Genomic DNA, 7383 nt, shown 5'->3' with positions numbered 1-7383 from the left:
ATGCCAGACACAACCCCCAACAATCGATGGCAATGGGCAATGTACTAAGCTTCGGCCCATGCGCATGGCACCTTGCGACGCTAGTTGCACGAAGCTTTGCCATTTCGTTGCCAGAAGCCATCAGCCGCCACGAGCGATATCGCCTCCTGGTGTTTCCTGCAGCAACCGATGGCAATGAGCAAGTACTGAGCTTAGCCCCATGCGCACGGCACCTTGCTGCGCTACTTGCACGACGCTCCACCGTTCGTTTCCAAAAGCCATCAGCCGCCACGAGCGATGTCGCCTCCCGATTTTGCCCGCAACATCCAATGGCAATGGACACGTACTGAGCTTCGCCCAATGTGCATAGCACCTTCACTACTACAAAAGAGCCTTTTAGTGGCATATAATTAGCGGCAATAAAAGAATGGCCGCTAAATAGTTTTGTAAACAAAAATATTAGCGGCAAATAAGCATCAGACGCTATTACATACCTTTTTAGTGGCAATAAAAATAAAATAGCCACAATTAAAAGTAGACTTTTATTACTTTTTTATTCCCCTCCAAAATTTTAGACTAAACATTCCCTTCAATTGTTTCCGTCTAAGTTGGAGAAACTTAAAAAAGAAATACTTCAAACAACTAAAATCTCTCATCCCCTGTAAAATTTTCACTGTTGCTGCCCTATCGCGGAGTCGCCGCCTATCGCCGATCCTCACCATAGCGCCACCAACCCCAGGTAATATATTTCAAAAAATACTTTTTAAATCATTGTTCTATTTCTTCTATGTCTCTTCTTGCTCCAAATAAATATCATAGTTTGGTGCAGAGAAATATACGAATTTGATATGTTTTGGTTGTGGTTAGAAATTGTTAGTTAATGGTTGTTTGTACACCGTGTGAATTGAATTTTTGTTCATCAATTTTAGTAGTGGTGAACTTTGCTTCAATATTCGTCCCTGCAGAGTAGCTTTGGTCGGCACACCCTTTTAAAAAGGGCCCTTTTATAAGGGACAGTAATTATAGTTAGAAATTGCTATATTTGGTTTGGGTGTAAACCTTTCTTCATTGTGTCAAAAATAGGTTGACGAAATTAATTGATTGAGAATAGAACTTCAAAAGAAGATTCTGAAAGTTGGAAAATTTGTAAATAATAATTAGATCGATGGTTACTCTATGGACCAAGTTGTCTTATACTTTAGTCTCTACATTACTGGGTTCCAGAATATAATTTTTTTAAATATTATTATGCTGGCTATCTATTATCTTCTATTGCCCTTCAACTTGTATAGCAATCCAATATTTCGTTCGTTACCTGTTAATGGTATCAATTTTAATATGACTTCTACAGTATGTATGTATATTTGTCCTTTTCTAGACATACACATATTTAGTAACATTACCTATATTCCCCATTATATTTGATCGTACGGAGCTAACAAATGATAAAAAGGTGGCAGCTATTAGTAGCTTCTCAGTACTTCTACTTAAAGGTAACAGTTCATAAAGCAGACCAACTAAACAGTTAATGTGCAAAATTGCTCCTAATGAGTTATCATCGCAGAATATCAATCGGTTCTCAACTGAACAGGTAACTCAACTTCCAAATATTAAGATATTTTTCACAAATTTTGATCTTATGAATTAATGTTATATAACTTGCTAACATTAATCAGGTCCCTGATGCCAACAGTGACTATGAACGAGTACCACAAGCGCAACGAATGCATAGTGTTAGTTAAAATATTCTATCTTCTCATGGTATGCTCTTGTATTAGAATTCATTAACATCTTACTTCTTTATTAAATTGTGCTCAATATTTCATAGATTATGTTATGTACCAATTTGATTATATATCGAGTGGTTAAGGAATAGTGAACATTTTATTCTTAAGTTGGGTTTCTGTAAATCCATCTACTATTTTAGTAACTTGGTTTGGCCATAAATTAAAGAAATCATCACGAGCCTCTTACTTCTTCTCCTTCATCTTATGTTTTATAGCAGAAGATGGTGTTGGTTTTGGGTAGTGTTGTGGTTAGAGGTAGTACTAGTTATTTGAAGACAATTCTTTTTTACCCAAGTCAATAGTTGGTATTTTTCTATTGAAGGTATGTATAATTTGGTCTATTTGGGGATATTCGAGGTCCATCAGACAAGTTTTTGAGCTGCTTTCAGTTTCGTTATGTATAGCTGCTTTGCCGACAATTTTTCGTTATGCATTTTTTTGACAACTAGCTTGTAATTTTCTCCTGGGTAATTTCTTTTGAGAGATGGAATACTACTTATTTTGTTGCAATTTTTGTTGAATTTCTGATTTTTTTGGTCAATTGAATTGGTTGAAGCTGTGTCGAAAATCTTATTTTGTGTAGGTTTTCTACTTTTTGGCATACTTATTGTACAAGAGTGATTGTTTTTGCCCAAATATTAATAAATATTATTACTTTATCAAACACAAGGTATACTCTTGAACGTGTATCAAATAATGCATGCGGATGGTATAAGAAAATTCAATTTTTCACAGTAACAAAGACTTCACCTAGACAAGCAACTCTTTGAATCAACTTGCACTTAGATGTTCGGTCTCTGTGTACCTTTTGTATCATTCATGGCCACCTCAAATACTTGTGTACGGTGATTCATCTACTTCTTTTGACTAAACCATAGCTCCATCTCAAATATTTTTCTACTTGTTTGTATTGGATAACATGTCAATCTATCTGTAGCTATTTCATGTGTTATTGGAATCTTGATTTTAAGAGTCTCTTGAGTCTTGATATCTATATGCATTTAAGTCAGTAGGATGTAGACATATCTAAAACACAGCGTAATATCCTCTTGTGCTACAATTTCAAAGTAAAATAGGGACATGAAAAAGGCCTAATTGTTATTGAGGATTGTCTGACACCCTACCATTGAGTTTCTTTCCCGTGTCCCCTTCTGATTCTTCTTTTTTCACTTTTCCTATTTTAGCTCTGCACTTATGAGCTCTATCCCTATTTAAATAGGCTCTACATCTCTCTACTTCTTTGACCGGTTTAGAGTGTCAGTGTACGAAGTGAAATATTAGTCAAACAGTGTACGTATTGCTACAGCCAGTGTGTTACCCGTCACACCTCGACGACAACATAAAATTTTTCCAACTAATGTGTTATGTCTTTGTCCTTGTGATTTTAGTGAAATGAGATTATGAGTTATTTTGCCTGAAGCTAAGGTGAAGTGGAGATTACCTCGACACTTAGCAACCTAGGCTTATGATATGAACTCTTTTTAGTGTTTACGCCATTAAGACACATTTGTTCAACCAAAAATATTTGAAAGTACTCTATTTAGTCTTGTTCATGGCTGGTGCCTCAGCTTAAATACAATGACAAAAAAGGCTCAAACGCTATAGTTTCCTCCTTGTTGAACTGATTTTCTCAAATTCATATATTATGAGGCGGGGCTAAGCATCTTCCCCTGCTGTCATTCTTTGAAAATTTGTAGTTTTAAGGAGTTCACTTCTTAAGGTTTATCTGAGAAAGAATTCCTGAGGTTTATGAATACAATACAAGCTACTTTGACATATTTTATATATAGACTCAGAATTTTTCTGCTTCACATTTGATTTCATCTTTTGACATTCATTTATTTTATTATTTCAGGTTATGCAACGAGTACCACAAACATCAAGGATACCTAGTGTAGCTAAAAATACTTCACTTTCTCATGGTACGTCTTTATCCTTTAGCACGCTACTGTTTGAGCTTTTTACTGTTTGAATTTTCCTCCAATTTATTTTATCACTAGAATCTGGTTTCATATATCCAAATGCTTTCGCTTAACTTCTTTTTGCTACTAGTTTTTGTTCTCACTGCTGCTGCTCTATTACTCGCATAGTTATTACTCTTGCTCTCAAAAAATTCTTTTAGCCTTTTTTTTTAGTTTTTTTGGTTATTAGCCAAAACAGAACTCTTTTTGTTGACCTGGGGCTATTCAAATCAAGTATTAAACACATTAGTATTGACTAGGGGGGCCTTGAATTCCTCTGGAAACTTGTGCTGGGTGGAGAAACTTGTGCGTAGTGCAAGTTATTAATATGGATATGGGTAAAAACTTCCCATATGATAAATCTAATTATGAAGTGCAAATCTAATACTTCTATCCACAATATAAATATCTGGTAGAACAAAGTAACCAGCCAAACAGAGTTATCATCAGCCGTCTTAAGGCCTTGATTCCGAGAGTGCTGTAAAGATCCAGCAAATGGCATTAGCCAAACTGGCCTAACTATTTTTCTGTAACTAGTAAATATGCTTATCTACGAGCCGAGCATCAGATATTGTAGTTTGGTACACAAAATGACATGACTATCAATAGTCTTTACAAGAACACTGCCCTTTACTGAACCAGTGGAATCGATTATTATCCCTTACAAAAATCTCCCTTCCCTCCAACTTTGAAATGATTTTGATTGTTGTGTGCACAGTTGGTACATACGCACACATTTAGTAAATCCATATACAATTGGTATATACGCACACATTTGGAAGTGCAGATATAATTGTTCACTGAAAGTGCACAATTGGTATATAAGCACACATTTGATAAATCCATATACAGTTATTAGGAAGTAGATGGAAATACAAGCATCATATCTTCTATTGGTAATTCATCTGATTGGGAGTAAATGGAGCTCTTCATATGAGCAGAATATTTATGGCAGAACTACAACTTCTTCTTAAGTGAAATCCCTCCAAATCTTGCATAAAGTTTGTATGTTTTTGTTGTCTACATTGGTATCATTATCTGTCTTGCATTCCTCTTATATTCAGCGATGACTAGTAGAAAAAGAAGATTTTCTTGCTTATGCGAACATGTACCGTGCTTATATATTTCATGTACTGACGTAGTTATTTTATAATTTCAGGTCATACAATCTAATGATCGATAATTTAGCAGGTCGAATATTTCAATACGATAACGAGTTGCAGAAATTATTTGAAGACTATTATTCGTTAGGATTAGTCATATAATGACATTAGCTATTTACTTCAAACAATAAAAATTTATTTTTAAGTTACTGTGATATTAATATTTTGGATTTGTACTTCCTTTTATTTGTTAAGATTTAGTGAGATACATTATGTTTTTATGAATTATTATTAATATATTTTGTTATTTGGATCATCTTTTGAACGAATGTAGTACTATTAATGACTGGTAAACAATTGCCGTCATAGATGGTGACTTTTAGCGGCCGTGTAACAGAAGTTACCATTTATAAAAATGGACGATAAAAGGGCAAATTACGATGTTTCTATAGAGGATATTGTAGCCATTATAATTGCTGTTAAAGATGACTTTTAGCGACAATTTACATAAATTTACTAGCCATTAAAATAGATACTAAAAGGGAATACTAATACGTTTTTCAGAAGGGATATTAAAGCAATTTTAATTGCCACAAAACAATTATCGGTAAAGGTATGCACTTTTAGTGACAATCTTTTTAAATTTAGCCGCTATAAAAATGGACACTAAAAGATCATTAGTAGCAGTTTTAGATTGGATTTAGCAGCCATCATAATTGTCGTAAACAATTGCCGTTAAAGCAAATGATATTTAGCGGCAATAAGTCATCCCTTTTACCAGCTTTTGTGATAATCGCCACTAAAGGCTTTGCCGACCCCAATTTCAGCGGCTAATCATCAATGGCCGGTAAATGATATAGCGACTATTGTTATTGCCGCAAATGCCCTTTTATATTGCCGCTAAAGTTCCTTTTTTTTTTGTAGTGAATAGTCCTGCGGATCCTTTGAAGATGCGCCGCTTAAGTAAACTGGAAATGCTTGGTAAACTTATCCAACCTCGACAAAGCCTCAGAAGACATAACTGAACCATCACCGGTCTGTTCTGCAACACCCGGTTGAATTGCCCCCACTGGCTAGGCCGCTGGAGTCTGAAACTAGGCAGCCATCTGCTCTGGAGTGTGAGTAGCGGGAGTCTGTGCTCCTCCCCCAGCCTGAGAGACGGTTGGTGCTACGGGAAATGTGCCGGTCTGAGCAACATTCTCCATAAGGCCCACTAGACGAACCAAAGCATCCTCGAGTACTGGGGTAGTGATGAACCCCTCCGAGACCTGAGCTGGTCCAACAGGCACAGTTTGGGCTGGAACATCCTCATCAAACTCTACCTGAGGCTCCATCGCTGGTGCTGCTGCTCGAGCTTGGGGGCTGAGCTCTACCCTGCCTCGGCCTTTGGCACGACCTCAACCTTGACCCCTGCCCATCGTAGGAGCTGCTTCTGGGGGCTCTAGCTACTGCTCAGCTGAAGATGCGGTACGCATTCTCTCCATCTGCGAGAGAATAGAATAGAAGAGTTCAATCAGGAATGACAGAATAAAATCGCACGATAGAGAAGAATAGAAGTGAAACTGTTCCTAACTCCATAGCCTCCGGAAGATAAGTACAGACGTCTCCGCACCGATCCGCCAGACTCTACTAAGTTTGCTCGTGACTCGTGAGACCTATGTAACTTAGTGCTCTGATACCAACTTGTCACGACCCGGAATTCCCACCATCGGGACCATGATGGCGCCTAACATTTCACTTGCTACGCAAGCTAACGTTAGAACAATCCATCCTTTTTAACAGTTTAAAACAGATATTAAACAAGAACTGAGATAACTGAATAAATTTAAAGTAACAATGTGGAAGTTGAACTAGCCAAATATATATTACAATTTTCCTGAACCTGGTGTCGCGAGTGAACGAACTACTAGAGTAATACACATAAGGGTCTGAAGTAATTAACAAGCTGTTCGAATGAAAGCTCACCAGCTAAATAAATATAGGATGGGGACTCCAGGAGCTGCAGGCGCTAAACAGCTGTACCTCAAGTCTCCGCGAGTGTTCGATCCGAGCTCTCTAGTAGCCGCTGCCGGGACCATCTCCAAAACCTGCACAGTAGAGTGTAGTATCAGTACAACCGATCCCATGTACTAGTAAGTGCTGAGCCTAATCTCGACGAAGTAGTGACGAGGCTAAGGCGGGCTACCTACGCTAAAACCTATGCGCAGTCTATAATAATGACAGAATAGTTGAAATTTCAATGCAAAGTTAAACAGCCAATAGGAATGATAGCCACAGCCTCTAAATAAACCAGTGTCGTCTAAGATTACCAATCTCTATTAGGTCAAATAAAAATACCGACAAAACAATGCAATTCAAGAAATAGAAACATATAGGTTGTTGCGGCGTGCAACCCGATCGCACCAAACAACACATAATCCTCCTTTATTCCATCAACACAATAACAATAATAGTAAACAATATATATTCTACTTATTTAGAAGCGGGAGTTGGGGCTCTTGGTCGTCCTGCTTTCAGGGCGTAACTACATTTATGCCCTTGGTTTTTTTATTG

The 7383-nt window shown here is 37.2% G+C and overlaps 1 long non-coding RNA gene across 3 annotated transcripts; it reads left to right on the top strand.

Annotated features, from left to right (window-relative positions):
• The first annotated feature begins 545 nt into the window (after positions 1-545).
• On the top strand, positions 546-5111 carry LOC109218193. Of its 3 annotated transcripts, none has more exons than XR_002066735.1 (5): positions 546-718; positions 1440-1570; positions 1656-1740; positions 3622-3688; positions 4887-5111. It is a non-coding gene; the product is annotated as an uncharacterized LOC109218193 (long non-coding RNA). The 3 variants fall into 3 exon arrangements; XR_002066734.1 differs by having other exon boundaries at positions 1433-1570; XR_002066733.1 differs by lacking the exon at positions 546-718 and having other exon boundaries at positions 725-1570.
• The last annotated feature ends 2272 nt before the right edge of the window (positions 5112-7383 follow it).

This window comes from Nicotiana attenuata, unplaced genomic scaffold (genome assembly GCF_001879085.1).
Source record: "Nicotiana attenuata strain UT unplaced genomic scaffold, NIATTr2, whole genome shotgun sequence".
Lineage (NCBI taxonomy): Eukaryota > Viridiplantae > Streptophyta > Magnoliopsida > Solanales > Solanaceae > Nicotiana > Nicotiana attenuata.
Note: the sequence above shows the minus strand (reverse complement) of the source record. Positions and strands in the feature narration are given on the sequence as shown.